The following is a 10345-nucleotide window of genomic DNA, read 5'->3' as shown; positions in this document are numbered from 1 at the left end:
GATCCTCTGTACCTCTAAATTATTTTACTACACTTTAAAATGATGCCTGATTACATGATATGCATATTCTGTAAAACACACATATCCTTTGCTCTGCAGGACACTGGGAAGTGGTTTTTGCTCTGAAATCTGGATTGACCATGGCTCCTCCAGTCCCTTCAGACCTGGGCTATGTACCCCCTGACGGTGGATGGGGGTGGGCAGTGGTGTTTGGAGCCTCCATCTCAGTTGGGTTTGCGTATACCTTTCCTAAAGCTTTCACAATCTACTTTAAAGAGCTCCAGGCTGTTTACAGCATCTCCTACAGCCAGATTGCCTGGATAACATCCATCATGTGTGCTACCACCTACGGAGGAGGTAAGTGAAGCAAGACCGTATCTTTCTTTGGAAAAGAGGAGGTCTGATCTCCACACCAAAAGGGGAGGGGAGAATACATTTCTTTGAGAAAGTTCTTGGAAAGCTCTAACTGCAAGTTTCGTGCTCTGTTTTCTGATGATGTACATTGGCAAAACGGAGAAAACCAGTACTGCTGAGTATTTTATTGACGACATAGATGATGTCACCAATCCTTGTTATTTCATCAGAAATCTTGCTGTGTGTGGGTGGAGGCTTGGCCATGGTGGAATTGTTTGAGTCTTGGACAGTTATTTCAGCATATTTAGTATTGCATCTTTTGTTCTGTTCATATTCTTGGCTTTCTTTGTGAAACAAAAAATGTATTTCTTGTACTCGTGATTGTAGAGAAGATGCTGGAAACTCAAAACCTGAAGTTTTGCTGATGAACAGGCATGGCATACATGCATGTAAATCTTGAGATGGTATGTAAATATGTTTTTAAACATTCCTTAATTCTGTTGCTAAAGTCTTGCTGCAAGTCATTTATTAAGGGATGACGTTTTAGATTTCTCTCTGCAGAATCTTTCTGAAAGGACAAATGTGTCCACTGGTTACTTCAAGTTAAAACGTTCCCTGAGTACTTGCACCTCAGCTGCAAAAGTTGCTGTTGTGCAAAGGTTGTGGGAAGGTATTCCTTGTCCTCATAATGAAATCACCAAGTGGATACTCTCAGAGGGATGTTTGCCTCAGATACTGATGCCAGGTATCAGTCTGCCACTTTGATCTGAGTAGCTGGCGTGTATCTTGCTGTTAATGGTTAGCAGAGGACCATCTTGCTTTTAGGTTGCTGATGCCTGTGAGGCGCGGCTGCTGGAGGTTATTGCTGGGCTCTTAGCAGACTCTTGGTTGTTCTTAGCTTGTTTTGCAAGGGTGAAACGTAAAAGGATTAACACTTGAGAACACAAGAATAGCCACACTGACTCACATCTACCTAAGCCTCTGTTCTTTCTCAAACAAAGTCAGTGATGCAGACTTTGGGAAAGACTATTACAAACAAGTGATGGAGGGATCTTCTCAGTACCCCCTCGCCTTCAGGACGGTGCGGTTTGGAGGCTTCCTGGGTCACACACTACAAATGTCAGAGTACACCCTGTGTACAGAAGTCATGCACACTCATCTCATGTACTTTAGGAACTGGTTTTACATGGCAATAAAAAAAGAGCTGTTTTGTCATCCGATATGGGATGGATTAAGCTAGGGCCCTCAACACCCAGGTGAAGATACAGAGGAGAGTACAGCAAGGGAACTGCTGTCAGTCATCTTCATGGGGGAAGAAGCCATTACAGTATAAAACTTGTGGTTTTCATCATCGATCTTCCCATCTTTAAATACAGACTTTTATGAAATCTTATTGCTGCAGAACTATCATTATAAACTACAGCCGCTTGTGCAAGCGCCTGACTTTCCCAGATGTCGCATGTAACAACAGGAAGGTGTCAGCCTAAGCAGGAAAATACGAGATGCTGGGAAGCAAGATAACTTTTCCTTTTCAGCATTGCATTTACCTTTACACAGACTTTGGGCTAAGAACTTGGTGCTGGCAGGGGGTTCCTGGCCCACCTTTCCTGGCATTTTCACAAACACATGTGTTCACCGCTGAAAGAGCACCTTTCCTCTCCGGGGGTCTGTCCCATGGTGTGGTAGCTGTTGCTCTTCACCTCACTCAGTCTTTAAATCATTGTAGCATCTGGGTTAAAAAAAAAAAAAACAAACACCTATGAAAGAAATAGATCTTGAAAAAAAAGTCTGAGGAAGAATCCCTGCGTAACGATTATCGACTCTTCTAGAATTAAGGAAGATCAATTATCATCTCCTCTGTTGCAAATGATTAATAATTCTAAACATTTCCCTGTCATGTTGTCATCTTTCAGTTGTTGTTTCCCATAAATGGTGTTGACATTTCCATAGATCTGAAAGCAGCAGCATGCTGATAGTAATAGAAGAGGGAATGGCAATAATAACAGATTTAAGAGTTTCATCTCGGGGAATAAATATCTTTGAGTGCATAAGTAATTGAATACTCAGTTTGATCTTCCTTTCAGCTACGCCAGCATAAATCTAGAACAATTGTGTAGCATCCAGTGAAGCTGCACACTGTGTTTGAGAGAGGAGGAAAGCACCAGCAAAGCCTGCCCAGAGTGGTTGAGGGCATGCAGGGGATCCCTTCAGGGAGAATTATGCCTTTAAAAACTAACTTCAGTTTTACAATATTTGGAAATGCGACAGCTAACTGTTTACAAAGCAGTCTTTTAGGACAGCATGTGTTTCTTTGCACTAGAGTAATTAAAAAAAAAAAAGCTTCCACAAACATTAACATTGAATATTGGGTGAAACTTTGCCTGCACCGAAGTCAGCAGGCACCTTGCCATCACCTTTAGTGGAGCCAGGATTTCATCTTTCAGCTGCAAAGTTTGATCTGCTTATCTATACTGCTAGAAGCCTGGAAAATTTCAGCCCCTAGCACGGTATTTAGGAAGGGGGGCTGAGAACTGAATTAAATTTTAGAAATTAATTCTGTGTCTGTAAACACTCGGTTTCACAAAGGTCTCCAGGAATGTTAAGTCACGGAGTGCCCTATAAACACGACCTAGATAATAGGTGCGTCTTTGAAGCCTGTCTTACGAGGAGTCATTTCTGTGGCACTTAGGGGGCTCTTGGGAAGGTCAGTCTGTAAACCTGGGATTACAGCAAGCTTGAGCAAATACTACACTTGGACCAAAAGTCTCCTCTTTTTGATCTTATGGGGTAACATGGATGTACAGTGTCAAAAGTTCAACAAGCTCCTAAAGAACAATCTGTGTAAGACCTTGAAAGTTAATACTAAAGCATCGTGCATGATCTGCTGGACAACAGTCAGCCAGAAGGGCAAAGCAACACAGAAAATGCAGACACAGGAGCCCGGCCAAGTTTACCTACAGTAATATTGTGTATTGCATCACCCTGTGTTAAGGGCACAGAGGGCTGATCAGCCTCGAGTGATGTTGTACACAGCTATCCACACCGCGTGATGCATGAACTAATCTCTTCCCATGTTTGATTCTGTTTCTTGTTTCCGTATCCCAGCATTTAACTGAATTTGAAAGGTAATGAAGAGGCTTGCGGGGTTTCCTCCACCCCATGAAGAGGAGCTGGTTATGTGCAGAATGGCTGCAGACTTGATCCTGCAGTCCTGCTTCCCACCCGCTCTCTTGCAGCGTCTAGCAGCCTCGCTGGTGACGAGAGCTGTGTGGTGTCAGCCGAGAATGGCTTCTGCTCGGTGCATCCTTGTCCTTGAAGCAAATCAAAGATGCCCTCCATATGTGCAGCAAACAGCAGTACCTGCTCCCAGAATGCTACAGTCCTAGAGGAAGATTTCTTGGGGGGACTCATGTCAAGAGCAGAAGCCCTCATGGAGTTACGATCACTTGTCACAACAGTTTTATTTGATGGGGAAAAAAAGTCCAACAAAGCCCCAGCTATCTCTTTATGATAGTTTTCTGTAGCTTTAATTGACTATCCCTCTACTACCTTAAAACTTGGGCGAGGTGGGGTTAACTTTTGGGGAAAATACCTGCATTATATAATGGCTCAGAGTACTATGATCTGCAAACAACAGTGTCCCAGACACTACTTGCAAACTAGTGTGATATCCCCAGTCCCCAAGCCGCTGACCCTCAATTCAGGCTCAGCCAACATTGTGCAGTTCCAGCTTTTTGCTGTTCTGGAGTGGGAATCGCTCTTCATGGTGGCCCTGTAACATCTCTCCTCTCTCAAGCATCAGGAGAGTTTAATGAGATCTAAAGCTCTCCACCTTGTTGAAGTGTTATTCACGCAGCCCTGAGGCAGGTGATCCTCTTTCTGTCCTGTTGACAACTACTTGAGAGTTTATTTCTGGCAGGACAGCCTTGGAGATGGGCTGGAGACAGCAGTGGTCTTCTGGACCCAGCTGTGCCGCAACTGCTTAGGGCCATGCCTTGGAGAAGGTGCTTGTGGACGGCCTGGATGTGTTTGGACCCTGCAGTCACAATTCACTGGATTAGTTGTGATAGTCTAAGCTGCAGATCTTTGCTAACCTGGTTCCTTTTCACTGAAATGAGTAAGGAAACTCTCACAAGAAGATTTCCATCAGAAGCCACAGGGGACCTGTGGGCTCAGTGGAGGTGAGCCCAAGCCCACGTGCTTGGGCTGCAGTACATGGGGGGTACATCCACCACCCAGAAACTCTCTCCGTGTTTGCAAGCTGTGACCTTGTGGAGATCAGCTAAATTCATTCAGGGTGAAAAAAGTAGTAAAGTAGCATCATAAGCAAACAGGTCTAAGATACCTAGCAGGCATCTTGTGGAATATGTGTTGGGGTAACTCAAGGCAGGGGCAAACACTGCCCTTGGAAACAACTCCAAGGATTTAGGTGGTTGCTGCCTTTCTAGTAAGTTACCATCATTTCACCTCTTCCTAAGTGAAGGGATGCACAGGATCACATGAAAATAATTATTTTAGGTAAAACTGGGATTATGCAGTGACTCTAAGTAAGTTGGCTGAAAGTGGCAGCAGATGCTCTGGGGTGGAGGAAGCCGCTGTCTCTGTCACTGGTGTATCCCGGTGTCCCTGGTGGGATCAGCTACTCTGTGACAGCATTGGGGATCTGCAGGATGATACCTGTGTGACACAGTTTGTGTTTACCAGGACTTCCCATCCTTGACAGGGCAGAAATGTAGGTCCTTTATTTTTTTGTGTGCTTTCACTTCAAAATAAGAACAAGGAAGCAAAGTAGGTAAGGCAAACTGGAATAAGATGGGATACAGTACTGATGTTACTTTGACAACACTAAAGTGCCTTTATTCACTACGTGTTTACCTTGAGCAAAAAGGTACGAACTTGTTATCCTGTGGTAAAACCTCACAGCAAGGAAAACAAGGCTTGAGTCTGGGACTGGAGAACCACGGGCTGGTAAGGCAGAGGTTTCCCTCTGCACGCAGTGTCCTCCGGTAAAGAATCCCCTTTACTTTCGGTACAAATGAAAGAGTGACCGGCTCTGCTCTGGCTAATGTGTAATTACACCTTCAACACAACCTTATGCCCCAGCTGTTTGTTTGCCCATGTTTGTGTGCACAATCTGAAATGCCACCAGGCTCTGCATTCAGCGATGTTTGGAAAAAACCACAGTATTTGTCCTAATTTTCAATCATTCAGGGCTTGGCATAGCCAGACTTCTGCCATAAAAGTTAATAGCTAAATTCTTGATGCATCCTCCAGTACTTCAACCATGTTGTTTTTCCCTTTATGCAGTCATTTTCCAAATATAACAGAGGAAGATCCTACTGGGATTAAAATGTAAATGAGACGAAGATGCAATAGCAAAAGAATAATTTGTTTTAATTCCCCAGTGAAAACATTTCAGTTATTAGATTTAGATTAATTGTAGCCATCTTTTTACCAACATAAATGTTTTGGTTTGGGCTGCTGATTAAACTCCTGCAACAGGGGAAAAACAGAAGTGATGTCACTGCTCAGTTTATTTTATCATCTCCAGGAAACCAGCACATCCAGCAGCGACGCTTCGTGCACCTGGCTGGTTTGACGGCACGGATGCAGGGCTGGAGCCATCTAAGAGGTTTGCTGCCTCTGGAGAGAGTTATTTCATGTCATATGAGTCCCTCTGCCTACCAGGTCTCTGCGCTATTAATACTGGGGTTCAGCAAAAAGCAAGTTTGACATTTCATAACTTTCTGTTTTGACCTCTCCTTGACCCCCTTGTAAAACATTACTCAGTGGAAAGCAGAGCCAAGAGGCTCTGCCAGTGTCCCGGCTGGTTCCGAGCAGTGCCAGCACCAACGTCCCTTGGCTCCACGCTGTGTCACCCCGCCGCCAGGCGCAGGCACGCGTGGGGCTGGTGGCTCTGCCCGCAGCAGAGCATCTCACACGGTGGCGAAGAGGCTGCGTGAAATTAAAGGTCTCCCCAAAATAGCCATAGGGATGTCAAGGGGTGAGGATTGACCATGCTTGACCCGCGTGCCCCATTTGGAGCATGTGTGGGTGCCGCGTTGGTGGGGTGCTGCCCGCATCCCTCCTGCTGCTCGGTGCAGAGCCGCTGGGCAGAGTTAGGTTCCCTTTAATTAAAACCTCGAGCATGAAAATATTAGCGGTAAATCCCTGAATGCTGGAGATCTTGTGGCTAAACACTGAGGAATGTGTTGTATCAGCCTGGTCACGCTCAGCGGTGAGGAGCGTGCGGGGGGATAAAGGTAATTCTGCACTCGCCGGGCAGGGAACTATCGATCTGTCCCCAGGCTTGCATTTTGTGATTGCATCTGGTTGGGGTCCAGAGCCAAGAATTTTGCTGAATTCAAACCTTTTCCCAAGTAATAATCTATATTAGTATGGATTGATCCCTTGGAAAAAGTTAAGAATATTATTAGGAACATAAATGTGTGTGCCTAGTTTTGGAGGACTCGGATAGCTTTCTCCTAAGATGGATTGCACGGAGAAAAGTAACAGTATTGCATCCTGGGCCACGGGGTCCAGCCCTTCGGTTTTGCGGACAAGTGCTGCTTATAATCTCATTCATTAATTCAGAAGCTCCATTTTAACCGCGGTTATGGATTGGGTTTCACTGCTGATGCTTTTTATGAGCAAATGGAAAATGACAACGGAATAATTTTGAGAAATGCGGGTATGCCATGGAAGTGAGAATCACAGACGCGTTAAACAAGTGCAGTTACCTCTTTAGGTGCTCACTTACCCGGTGCTGTTTTCATGCAGCAGAGCTAGGTATGGATTTTTTTTTTTTTTTTTTTAATGTGGAAGCAATTTCTAAAGCCTTTAATTGACTTTCAAAGACTCAATGAAGGAAAAACACTGTTGGGGTTATAGAGTTGTAGCTCCTACCTTTGGCTGCAATAAAATGCCTTGTGTAAAAGGCTTCGAACAAAATTCTTTCCAAATACCACAGTGGTCCACTGAGAATAAACAGAAATGCTTTCCATTCTCAGGGGAGGCCAGGTTTTTTTCCTTTTTTTTTTTTTTTTTTTTCAGGAAAAGAAAAAATGCTCAAGTTGTCAACCCTGGTCACTTTGTGACCTTATATTTTAAATATTGTTCATCAAACCTTGGGCTTCAGTAAGTGAAGGAAGTTAGTTCATTGATTTAAAAATCATGACTTAAAATATCTATGGGAACTGTCGCGGAAAGCTTTGCAAAGATTGGAAAATGGGCCCTTTTGGGGAGAGAGGAAGAGTTTCACATTCTGCTTTGCTCCCGGCCCCTTTTCCCCCCTTGCCCCTCTTCTTTCAACAGCTCTGGAGTGGAGCCTGGGAATACAATAGCAGTCGCTTATTTACATGGAGGACTGTGATAGGGAAATGAGTCATTTGAAAAGGTATTTAGCAATTTTAATAAATTTTGTTGCCGCTTGCCAGCAAATTAAAAAACCTGCCCTCCAGAAGTGTCTGCTGTCTGTGGATGAGTAAGCGGAGCCCGGCCCCGGGGGGAGCCTGTGCTCCCGAAATGGAGCGGGAGCACTCACGTAGGCAGCTACTGTGAGATGAGCCCAAGTCTCCTCAAACTGCTAGGAAGTCCTTTTTGACCTAGTGAGCCCAGGATTTCTACTGTCAGTCCCACCCTCTGCCCTCAGGCTGTCGTGCTTTGCTTGTGAGCACCTCTTCAGAGCAGCAACACGAGGGCAAAGACTAATCGTTTTCAGGCATCATTAGAAATCATTTGTTTGCCCCCAATCTCTCCTGCTGCAACTGGCTTCCTGCTCCAGTTTTGAGTTCGCCACCAGTTTGTGTGAATGTTTACCCAGAAGGTGTCATGCCAGGGTTTGCTGCAGAGGACATTCTTTAACACGACACCAAATTTAGTGTTTCTGCAGAAGGAAACTCCCATCTTCCAGCCGAGGTCATGGCTGGAGTTGTACCTGCTTCTTCATCCCTCTGCTCCGGGGGTTTCCATCTGCTCTCCCCACCTTCCACACTGCTGCTCAGGATGTGCCCAAGTTCAATCTCAGGTGTGTTTCTTTAGATTTGGTCCAATTTTTTATTTTTGGCAGAACACAGAAACCAGCTGCTGAAACAAACTTCATTCCCGTTTATTAGAAAAACTCCACTAATCCAAACCCTCATCCCTCTGCAGGAAAATAGAGGAAAACAGCCCTGTCCCCTTGGCCATCCCCTTGTTCAGCCGCAGACAGGGTTTTCATACTGGAGAGACTTTAATTGTCTCCTGTGACGGCAGACTGCCCGCCACTGCACCCTGCGCCTTCGTGCGTGCAGGACTGTACATTGTACAAGCGATGCAGCACAAGCAGGTATCCTTATGGCCCATAAAGTGGGTCTGGGCTGTACCAAAACAAAACTTTCCAGGTCATCACACTGTGACCCTGCACCTGAGAGTAAAGGTCTTCTGGTCGTTTTAAGTTTACTCAGTTTTATAGGAAGAAAGAAATAGTAGTAATAAAACATCTTACAGACCTGTTGTAAGGAGATCTTTAAAGCTCTAGATTAACTGTGCCAGGAAAATTACTCAGCAAGGCACTGATTTTCCCCCTCTCTCCATTATTGCTTAATTGCATATGTAGAAAAATGGGATTTACAGTAACACAGGGTCTGTTTTGGGAGCGTTGGAGGGAGGGTGGAAATAGGGAGGAGGGGAGCTCCTTCTCATTTCATCAGAGACTGACATATTTGTACCTGAACCGAATGTGGTACCACTGTTAAAATCGTGTTGTTAATTCAAAATTAGAGAAGAAACACCAGCCTGGAGCAGCAAGCTTCGTTTCCCCATTCCTTGGGGAGAGAAGAGCTGTGTACAGGCCCGGAAGGGTGTGAGACAGGACAGTAGCAAAGCCTTACAGAGCCCCTCGCGAGCGCAGGGATTTGCTCCTTCCCGGACTATCTGGGAAGGGCTCCCAGCATCCCCATGCGGAGGGTGCAGGCAGGCAGGGACCTCCAGTCTCAGGCAGAGCGGGAGGGGGAAGCCCCCTGCCCCCTGCGACATCGCCACATGGGTGGTGTTCAGCTCAAAAAGAAGAGGAGGAAAGAAAAATGTGAGCAGCAGCAGTGTTTAAATGCAGACTTTAAAACCAGCTGATTTCCACACACCTAACTAGTGTGACTTGTTTTCTGAGTGTTAGGTTGCCTTTTTTGAACACAGACTGAATACAGCTTTATAGGAGATTAGGGAGGAGTTGGTCTGAACCTTAACATACGGAGAAGCCAAGGGGGAATGGAAGCTCTGCTTAGGGGAACTGGGAAGAAAGGGCCGTATTTGCAATGCAGGTAGTGTAATTGATTTGCAGGCAAAATGTCTTTTGCCAAAACGATTCGTAAAATCTGCCCAAATCATACTCCAGTCTTCATGGTTACGCATGGAGGGAAGAAGGTCTCCCTATCCCGGGAGGCTGGAGGCAGAGCGGGAGGTGACAGGGGGCTGACACTCAACTACCACCTCCGTATGAATTTTCCCCAAAATCGGGGCCGGGAGGGCATGTGGCTGAATTCCTCCAAGACCAGCGGGGCTGTTACCTAAGCCAGGGGGAGGCAAGGTTGAGCAAGATGCACATCTGGTAGCGAAACTGCAACTTTCCAGCAAGAACAAACACTGCTAACGTTTCCCCGAACGGACTTCAACGTAAAAACTAGGATATACAGTGAATTGGTGAATGTACGCAGCGGGCGGACAACTGCACGAGTCTGCAATGACATAGTGGGATGGGGACAGGAGAGCAGCCTGCAACTTTGTAAGGAGGAGAAAGGAGCTGGGATGCTGGTGGAAACATGGGGAAAAAACCCCAAATTCCATTTAAATAACTGAGGATGGATTAATTAACGCCCGTGGGGTGGCTGGGTGCTGCTGCCACCTCCCGCGGTGCCTCAGCTTGGGGGGGGTGAGGAAAAACAAGGGGGAAACAGGGAAAAGCAGAAAAGCATGTAATACCCGGAGGCGGTTGGGTCGGTGTCCCCGTCTGCCGGGG

Source organism: Gymnogyps californianus, chromosome 13 (genome assembly GCF_018139145.2).
Source record: "Gymnogyps californianus isolate 813 chromosome 13, ASM1813914v2, whole genome shotgun sequence".
Taxonomy (NCBI): Eukaryota; Metazoa; Chordata; class Aves; order Accipitriformes; family Cathartidae; genus Gymnogyps; species Gymnogyps californianus.
This window is presented reverse-complemented; position numbering follows the sequence as displayed.